Here is a 10,397-nt window from a genome sequence, read left to right as displayed (position 1 = left end):
GTGTCAGTATATTAAACATTACGATTAAAATTTATTACAATCGTTCCCCATCGCAAAGTAAATTATATCTAGTCAGTGGCATCGCTAAGTCGTTAGTTTTCGACGGGTATATGATAAAAAAAGTCGACTCGGTAACTAATACTTGTGTCCTTCACTCTGTATTTAACAGTACTTTTATACCTCGGGGTTTATTCAAAAACCGGGTTAAACTGAGGAAATCTCTTATTTGAGGACTTCTCATTAGACTGAATAATATGGCTCATGGTGGTAATTTATCACTCGATCATTTCCTGACTGAAATAATAGAGGTTGAGGCCGAAGTTTTCATCTCTCAAACGTGAACGCCGAACGTCGAGCGCCGCTTACAAGTAAGCGGTGCTCGACGTTCGGCGTTCACGTTTGAGAGATGAAAACTTCGGCCTCAACCTCGCTAATATTGGACTTTTGGGGTTGACTCGCCTCTCCATACCACTACATAACGATGCCCTTGTATCTAATGTCTAAGCGACTTATTTAATTTATAGCTTGTAAAAACCGGAATCTAAGTCTTAAATTTATCATCTAGAAGTCAACATATGTCTAGGATACGTACTCTCTATATCATATTGAAAACATGTTTCCGAAACATCTTTTCTAATATATGATTTTTGTGTTTATGACAGTTCATAACTGACAATAAATCAGAAATCGTGTATAAAAGCATGGCTAAGATTTCACTTTGTAATTAAAAATATATGAATCGTAACTTATACACAACTTTCCAGAAACCGAAATATAGTTATAGGCTAAATATATAATTAATAGCTATTTAAAAATTCTCAAAAAAAAAAAAAAAACAATAGAAAATACCTGTATAAAGACAATTAAAATGCAATCAACATAATCTTTAATTTTGAAAGTTTAATGATAGAATTAAAAAACACCGATTGGATGTTTATTTTTATAGAATTACGACCAATTAGAAACGGATTCATTTTGTTATCCTATGAGCCTAAGGATCTCTAAAGAACACCTACTTTTATAAACCACGCAAGCGCTAAATTCGTATTTCCGGTTTGTAGGAATAAAAAAGAAAAAACACACGAGTCATTCAATTTATATTACGCATTAATCTAAACTTTCTTCCTTTAAAAAAATCTCGCTCTTCTGGGAATAATGAAAAAAGTGGCAGTAATCGGTGCGGGAGCGAGCGGACTCGCAGCCATTAAAACTTGCTTAGAAAATGATTTAGAAGTAATCTGCTACGAATGGAATACAGATATCGGAGGAATATGGTGTTACAAAGAGAAGTCAATCGAAGGGATGGGTTCGGTTGCCAAATCCACTATCCTTAACATCAGCAAAGAAATAATGGCATACAGTGATTTTCCACCACCTGAATATTTTCCAAATTTCATGCATCACACGGAAATGTTACAATACCTCAAACTTTATGCCGAAAACTTTAATCTTTTACCTTATATCAAATTTCAGCATCGAGTAACGGAAGTTATACCAGCTGTAGATTATGATGTAAGCGGAAAATGGAGAATAAAGATCACTAATGAAGCAAACGAAATGGACTTTTTTGACGAAGTAAACGCCGTTATGGTTTGCGTGGGTCATCACGGATATCCGAACAGAATCGAGTTTCAAGATCAAGAGAAATTTTCTGGTAGTATTATCCATAATCACCAATTTAAAGATCCGAAACAATACGAAAATAAAAAAGTTTTAGTAGTGGGAGCAGGAAATTCTGCGGTTGATGCGGCTGTCGATTTGAGTTACGTTGCCGAAAAGGTAAACAATTTTATCTATAAGATTATTATTATTATTAGATAACACAAGTACTGTACCTGTAAGCTACTTGAAATATTACTTTGTTTACAAGTTATTTTATGTAAATATGCATGTCTGGCAGAGCAACGATGTCATTNATAATTTTAATATTTTAAATAGTAATTCACATCTTGCAGTAGATTGTGTCAAATGATTTTTCTGCCAAATGTAATAAAGTAGATATATATTAATATTTTCAGCTTCTTAAATCTATTAATAACAACACCTAGCATATTTTTCCTGTAAATAGTAATGGGTATGCACAAATTTGAGTTTGTGAGTTGCTTAATTTGTTGAAGGTGATTTTGCAATTCAAAATCATACATTAAGTAACTCCCAAATATCAAAAGACATGGCAATTAACATTTAAGGGGAAGATATGTTTGTATTCGTTGATGTAGGTTAATGTTTGAACTGTAAGTTCTGAAGTCTGATTTTACAGTTTTATGATTATCGATTATTGTTGAAATGTGAACTTCTTAAAGCTTTTTGCAGTTGGGATAGTCTTAAATTATATAATAAAATATTTAAAGGTAATTTTTAACATAAAATTCTATTTAATCTGCTATTTCTCGATCTTCTGATGATTTTTTAGTTATATAACAGCAACTGCACATCGGGATGTATAAAGTAAATATGTTCCCTTTGTATTGTTTTGTATATAACATGAGGCTANAATATGACGTACCAAACCTATAACCGATGTGTATCTAATTGTTCATTCAACGACAAACGTTTTCTTAACCCCTTCTGTTCTCTTCAGGTGAAAAGCTGGATCGAACAACGAACTTTGAATAAATCCGAACTCTGTTGAATTTGAATCGTTCAGTTTGTTCGCTTATTCCGTCATGTGATATGCTTGAAAGTGTTCTAATTTGCCGATCAATGTTGAATTTAAGAGAAAGATATTAATGTGATGTTCAAAAAACGTGTTAGTGAGATACACAATGTTGTGTATCTCACTAACACGTTTGTTTGTTCATTGTTTGGTGTTCGATCCAGCTTTTCACCTGAAGAAGAGCCCAGAAGGGATTAAGAAAACGTTTGTCGTTGTATGAACAATTAGATACGCATCTGTTATAGGTTTGGTACGTCATATTTACTTGATTTTTTAGTTAGCTCTCAAATTATTTTTATGTATAAATTTATTTTAAGAAACAATTTTTTTTATAAATATTTAAATTTCTTCCAGATATTACGATCAGTTGACATCATTAGAAGCAAAGTGTCCTCCTCATGAAGTACAGGTAAATGTTGTTGTTATATTGTTTTTTTTTTTACAATAAAAATGTAAATTTAATACAGTAAAACTTCTAACCTTGAATCCCTCCTTAAGTTGAATGTGGCAGATGCCAACCAATCTGTTAATTAAGTTTGCAACTCCTTTTTGCTTGTTGCCCAGTAAAGTTGCTTTAATACAGTCTGATAAGCAAGCCAATGGCAATCCTCAAAATAAATTGGCTACATTATTGGGTTGGTTTATTTTTGCATTATTAAGAGGTGAGAGAATTGTTTGTGAATACACATACATACTCCCTCACATGGGCCTCATTTTCTCTTGAAAAGGAGTCAAGTGCATGTGGTTAATTTAATCACAACTGCATTATCTTGTAACAAACTTACTATTAAGAACAATTTACTTGCCTCAATCAATAGAAAGATAGTTTCATACTTTCTTTCAGTTATTTTCTTACATTTCCTAATGAGAATTTATAAGTGTCTTCACAGAACTTCAGGTTTGAGACTTTCACTTATATTTTATTTTAATAACACAGGAAACGTTATACAAGACATTGCAAGTGGAATGAAAGTAGAATGTATTGGATGCTGTTTAGCAAAACAGTGAATGGTTTTAGTAACTAACTTGGAACGTGTAGATTTCCTGTGCATAAAAAATGAGTATTGATGGAGGTAGAAGCCAAATTAAACAGTCAACAAGGAAAGAATCAGAGAATTCTTAAGTATAATTTCTTCTGAACTAACTTCAGTAAAATAAGATACGATCAAGCGTTGTAGGACTTTACTGTAATGAAGAATAAAAGTCATCCTTCATTTGTTTTATAAGTCTTGAAACCAAAATATTTACAGCATTTTATAATAAGCATTTGTAACTTTTTTACAGTTATTTAGAACAGTTGAAGTGGTAAAGGAATCTGTCCACTACTGTAAGGGACCCAATTTTTGAATTTGGCTCAGATATTCAGAAGTTTTCGTGGTGTCAGATTTCATTTCTCACTTTCTGGCTTCTATTGTTGGCCTAGGCAAAAAGAAAACAAGTCTTTTTAATGTCTATAGCATGAATGAAGTTTTAAAAAATTAATGTTATCAAGGTTTGCTCTCATATGTTTTAATGGAGGTTTTTCTCTAGGTTAAGATCCTTGAAAATTACTGCAGAATTTGACAGGTTTCCAATAAATCTTGTAGCCTTAATAACTGTTCTGCTTTTAAATTATTCCAAATAAGATAATTAGCTAAATAATTCTGTAATTTAATTACCTCTAAATGTTGGTGTATTTACTTGTGTTTTCAGTAATAAAGTAGTTTTAATTTAGAATATGCAAGAAAACAAATAGCTGATATTTACGTAAACATTGCGTTAATCAAAATTTATTACGAAAATTAGTCAGTTAAATCATTTTACATAATTACTGAACCAGCCTATACAGCAGTTATCTAGTATTATATCTAACTGAATGGAACGTAGTTTTTCAAATGATTGATTATTTTAATCTGTTATGCTATTTTGAAAAAATCTGTAAAAAATAAGCTTGTTTTTTATTACAATTACTGTCATGGATGAGCTAATCTGATATTACTGGTTGACGGATTGTGCGTTATTCCACGTTATCGATATGACTGTATTTATGCATGTGTAGAGAAGAATGGCTGAATAATTGCCAAAATTGTCTATTTCCTCCTTTTTCCTCCTGCTTGATCATTGTTAACGTTAAAGTTTTTTTTATATGTTACTGTTTATATTTCAAATTAGTTGCGAGGAAATTTTTTGTAATTTTGCTTTCCTTATTTATCTTCTGTGAATTATTATATTATATTATGCAGTTGATTCTTTTTCTTGGTTAATTTTATCTTCAATATATCTTGAAATAGCTCATTTTATATTCTTAAATCAGTTACCTCTTTAAATATTTAACATTAACTAGGTTATGTGGTAATTTTTATATTACTGTCTCATGTACTTGATGTCTTTTATGTTCAAGTTTTAACTTTGTTACTCAGAAATATAAAAATTAAAACACAATAAATACACAAGTTTTTTAGATTGTTAGACTCAGATTTATTTTTAAAGGTACTAATTATAATTCTTGATATAATAAATCAAAAATTAGTTAACAAAATTATCAGTATGTTTAAGTTTTTTAAACTGTATGAGTGATATATAGTTACAGTACTGTTTATTAATGTTTAAATATAAAACTTGGGTAGGAGGATTCTGCAGGCATTCCTCTCCCTTGTCATTACTTGATTCTGCCAAACTGAAAGAATGAAGAGTGTGTTGCCTGGTTTACATGTTCCGTAACTTATCCGTGAAGTATTGGAGAGAAGCTAATGTGCTCAAAGAGGAAGTCTCTAAAGAAGTCAAACCTAGCAATTTTCAGCCGTGCAGGGAACTGGAACTGCAACAAGCACGTGTTGCACACATCTTGTCATGGTCACATTGTTTGTTGGCATTGCAACTTGGAAACACATGACTTTATAATAAATCAACATCCACTTTGTCTGCTATATTTTTTTTTCTTTAATGTGAACGAATATCTTTGGCAAATGGTGGTACTTTCTACTTAGTTCTTTAGCTATATTTAAAATAATATTGTCATTACTAAACTAAAAATAGTGAACATTTTATATCCAGAAATCTAAAAATGATACTTGCAATCAATGGCAAGACTCGCTTGTCTCAAGCCATGCCTCTGCTCTTTTCTCTTTTATTTGATAAAATAAAGAATTAAACCTCCACAGGTATCTGAGCCCAAATAAGCTCGATCGACCTCGATTCTAATACTGTACTTGTCAGTATTTTCACTTTTTGCCATGATGATAACTACTTTCAAAGTTGTCATTGTATGATGTGGCAAAAAAGCATTTGCTGATTGGATGCACGTTTGCAATGAGCATGAGCAGAACAAACTTTTTGTTTCTAGTCTGTTTTCAAAGGGGGGTTACTAGTTAACAAATGTATATATTGCAATTAAAGCAGAGTTATAATTCTGAAAAAACGTTGAGAAAAGTTTTATTGAAAAGTAAAGTACTCTTTTAATTTGTAATTTAAATTAAGTCACTGATAATGAACTTGCTCATTGTAATTTAATTCATTTGTTCATGGTATTTACATCGTTTCTTCATATTAGTCAGGTAAACATAGACTGTTTTTAATATTACATACATTTGGATTGTATGCAATTGTTCTATGGGCTTTGAATGTTGCAGAAGTTTGAGTAATAGTGAGGAGCATTATCAGTAGGAATTGTTTGTGACTTTACTTTTAAAATTATAGGTTGTGAATAGAAAGAGCATTAATGAGCAAAGTACAAAAGTGATTGAAGATACCAATTTCTCATCTGAATTATCTTGCTCAACATGATGAGAAGGAAAATTTGGATGAAAAACAATAAGAATATATCAGCAAACAGTTACTTCATATAGGGAGAATACTAAAACTTTTATTAGATTTTGTTTTCATTGCAGTATATTTTGTCCAGTAGCCAAAAATAAATGTCATTTTTACAATTTTAATTAGCCAGCATTGATTTTTTTAATATTTTATTCGTGGACCTAATGCGAATGATTATCATTGATATCTCCTGCTAATGCTCCTTTGTCATTATTAGTCCTTCTTTTAATGCAGATTTTGTATAGCCCAGAGTCATCAGACCAAGTGGAATTCCTTATCATTTATAGTCTGAGTACTGTCTGGATCCCTGATTATGTAGCATCATTAATTTGATAAGAATCAGTATTGCCAGTGAAGGTGTTTCCTTCATTGTAAATGCTTTTCTAATTTCTGCAAAAGAGGAAAAGATTACTATGAGAGGGTGAAAAGAAAATGAAGGTTGTTTTCTCCATGTTCTTCTCATTTCATAAGCACATTTATAAACAATGATAGCATTTGACCTTTTTATGGAGACTTCTTGTAGATAATAGTAAAATAGTTTAAATAATCTTCATATCAAAGGTCAAACATTGTCATTGTGTGTAAGATGTTCTTGACACAACAAGAGGTGGAGAGAAAGAAATTGTTTGTCCATTTAATGAAACTATCAACATTAAATTTATTTGAGAATATTTTTTTCATTGTTCTTTGATAAAGAACATTTTTATAATGATGAATCTTGTAAGTTGACTTTGATGGTAGATTATTTATGAATCTTATCTGTATAATTTTAATGTAATGTTTATAGATATATTAAATTTAGCAATTTAAAATATACTTAAAATACTTTGTGTGTAATAAAATTTTTATAATAATTACAGTTTTATTAATTAAAATGAATAAGGCAGTAATTTTTGAGTGATATAAAGAAAAAGGGTAGTGTTTACTAGCAGTTGCACTGTTTGATGATACCAGCATGTTTCACAGTAACACACTGATGTCACTGCTGTGAGAATCTGGAGACATCTAGTGAAAGCTTTTTCTTAAAAAGGGTCATTGGGAATTAAATCAAAATATTATTTCTACACTAAAAACACATTTTTGTAATTTTGTGGGAAAGGATGATAAGAAAGGGAAATAAACCTTCCTTTTGAACTATCGACTTCACGGGACAAGATGTTATTGCATATTTTTTACAAATGTCTGTTAAATCAAATCGTCATTAGCATCCAGTTACATGAGAATAATATAAACATTGATTGGAGGGCATGATGAAATAAAAGGGGCAGAGATCAGAATCTCAGGACTCTTCTAGAAACTAGTAGGCCAAGCCCAATTAGTCAGCCTCTCCCAACCCGTGTCCATCTCCAGACCTCAACCCTCTCGTCAGCGCTCATTGCTTATCACTGAAAGATCTGTCAAACGGAAAGGGGTATTATGCTTAGAGAAATGTAAACTCTCTCTCTGTCTCTCAACCTAGATATATTTTTATGCCATTTTATGTATCCATCACTTTACTCATTAAATTTTTGTTTGTTTGTTTGTTTATTTGATGTTCATTGAATGTACTCTGTGGTTGGCACCTTATCGACAAATTCAACAACTCTCCCTGCTCAAATGTTAGATAGACCCTTCCACTCAAAATATTGAATTGTCTTATGTGGACGTAAATGGAGATAGTTATAATTGCGAGGCAAGACGTTTTCGAACATTCTTGCATGGTGTCAGGAGCTGATGTGACAATGGCTCTTGTGATGATGTGACAATTTAAACTTATAAAGCCATCCAGTGATAACGTGAGCGGGCCTAATTGTCCCAAGGCTGCTAAAATGTGATTAAAGCCCTAGTCTCAACCCAGCACATTCTCACACTGCTAATCAGCTTTACTTCTCCACTCTGCTTGTCAAATAGCATGTGTTTAACTAACAAATAAATGTTAGTACTAAGCATTACTTGACTTGTGTGTAGCAATGTTCTCCTTATAAGTTTCATTGATTGCAAGGCTATGCTAACCACAGTGAATCCAGTTTTGACTGCAAGATCAATCTTTCGTACGAATATATGGGACAGTTGTGGATTATGTATTGGAATGATTCAGTAGCATTACAAGTGCTAAATGTATTGATTAAACCAAGTTTTGCCAAGTAGTCATGAAATTTGCTGAGACTAGAGAGGACTTGCATAGTATTGAAACTGATGTTGTGGGACAGACTGGACTTTTTAATAATGGGAAAGAACTGTTAGATTGCCTTTGGAAGAATCCTGCCATTTGTAGGTTTTAGTTTTGTTATTCATTAATGTAGCTATGGAGATGACCGTAGGAATAGGATATATGCTTCATATGTAAATAGAGATTGTGAGCAGACTGGCTTGCCATCCTCCTTGAAGCTTACCGCATCCAACAACTTATTGTTGGCTTGTAATGAAACAGGAGGTAAATAAAACTAATGTCAAAGAATAAGATTAGCATTTGTTGTGTGTAGAATTCTTATTTTTTGTCATACATAAAATATTGGTATAAAAAAACAGTACTTTGTGAAGTTACATGCTTTTCTGAATGGAATGTCTTACATTCAAAATATGATAATTGAAGCATTGAAACTATCGTTCTTCATTTCATCATGTGACACTCACTACAATGCCAAAATGGATTTGCCTGTCTAATGATCAGTCAGAGCCATAATAAATACTAGTAATTTGTAAATATAATTTATTATTTATAATAATTGAAAGATATTATTATAATGCATTACAGTAAGGTGAAAAAATTCGTATTTATGTCAATTATAATTAAATCTTCTCAAGGTCATTGTAGCATGATGATAAAGACCAGTTTTCCCCACTTTCATTACAAGTTAATGGATTTTTGCCGATATTTCATTGTTTTGTTCTACTTCAGTTAATCTGATCTCTTTTTTTTAATGCTTTATACAATTTTGTTGCATTTTATCACAAGAAAATGCTGGTATTTCATTTACTTTCAGTAATTTTAAACTATTTATTTAATCGTTAGTGTTCCCCCTCGCTGAACGAGCCTGCAAAACCAGAAAATGCTGGGGAATTTCTAATATGAAACTGATAATGTGTAAAGTCAGAGAATTTATTAATTCTACTGGAAATTTAGACACTTTTTCTGAATCTCTATACAACTGTACATAATCTAAAGTTTTAATCAGTGATATTACTGTTTTATTTAAAAACAGGCTGTAAGAATGAAAGTTATTTTTAAATATTAAACAAATAAACTAGAAAACCAGTTATCAGATGTAATACTCTTGTTGGATGAAACCAGTTTCAGAAACAATCTAATTACCATATCCTCTGCAGAATTACTGATGCAGTAGGACCCATCATGCTGCTTCCCAACATAAAGCTCTAAACTCAATATGTAGGCAATTTTGACATCACGTAATGCAAACACTTTTAGCTCATATTTTGTGGGCTTGCAGGGTATATGTAGCTGAAATGAGTAGTTTCCATGAAACGCTAGCGGTTGTTAGTTATTCACCTGGAACGAAATATTTCTGAAAATTTATCACAAAAACACCTTGTGATAAATTTGAAACAAAAAAATATTTTGAATGTTTTCATTTGTCGTCTTTTTTGTCATTGCTTCTAGGTGTGTTGTAAAGTTATTTTATTGTCATGGGTATGGCTAAATAGTAATTATATTTTTATTATTACGTGCTTTCATATAATGTTTATATACAGTGGTGCCTCGTATAACGTACTTAATCCATTCCAGGTAAACGTCCGTTAAGTGAAAAGTTCGTTATACGAAATGCATTTTTCCATAGAAATACATGTTAAAACATTAATTCGTTTCGCAGCATAAAATAACCGTACTGTACCATAAAAAATGAAAATGGAGTAGTCACTAATTAATGCATGTAGTCAGATGTGAGGAGGACATAAAGGAACACTTTCTTCATACATTCATACAGATACAGACTTTTTATACATCGCAGCA

General features: G+C 31.5%; 1 pseudogene; it reads left to right on the top strand.

Annotated features, from left to right (window-relative positions):
- The first annotated feature begins 1,126 nt into the window (after positions 1 to 1,126).
- On the top strand, positions 1,127 to 1,779 carry LOC111636783 (annotated as a pseudogene).
- Positions 1,780 to 10,397: the final 8,618 nt, after the last annotated feature.

The sequence above is a fragment of the Centruroides sculpturatus genome, unplaced genomic scaffold (assembly GCF_000671375.1).
Source record: "Centruroides sculpturatus isolate CEXI.00-Female unplaced genomic scaffold, Cexi_2.0 scaffold1052, whole genome shotgun sequence".
Taxonomy (NCBI): domain Eukaryota; kingdom Metazoa; phylum Arthropoda; class Arachnida; order Scorpiones; family Buthidae; genus Centruroides; species Centruroides sculpturatus.
Note: the sequence above shows the minus strand (reverse complement) of the source record. Positions and strands in the feature narration are given on the sequence as shown.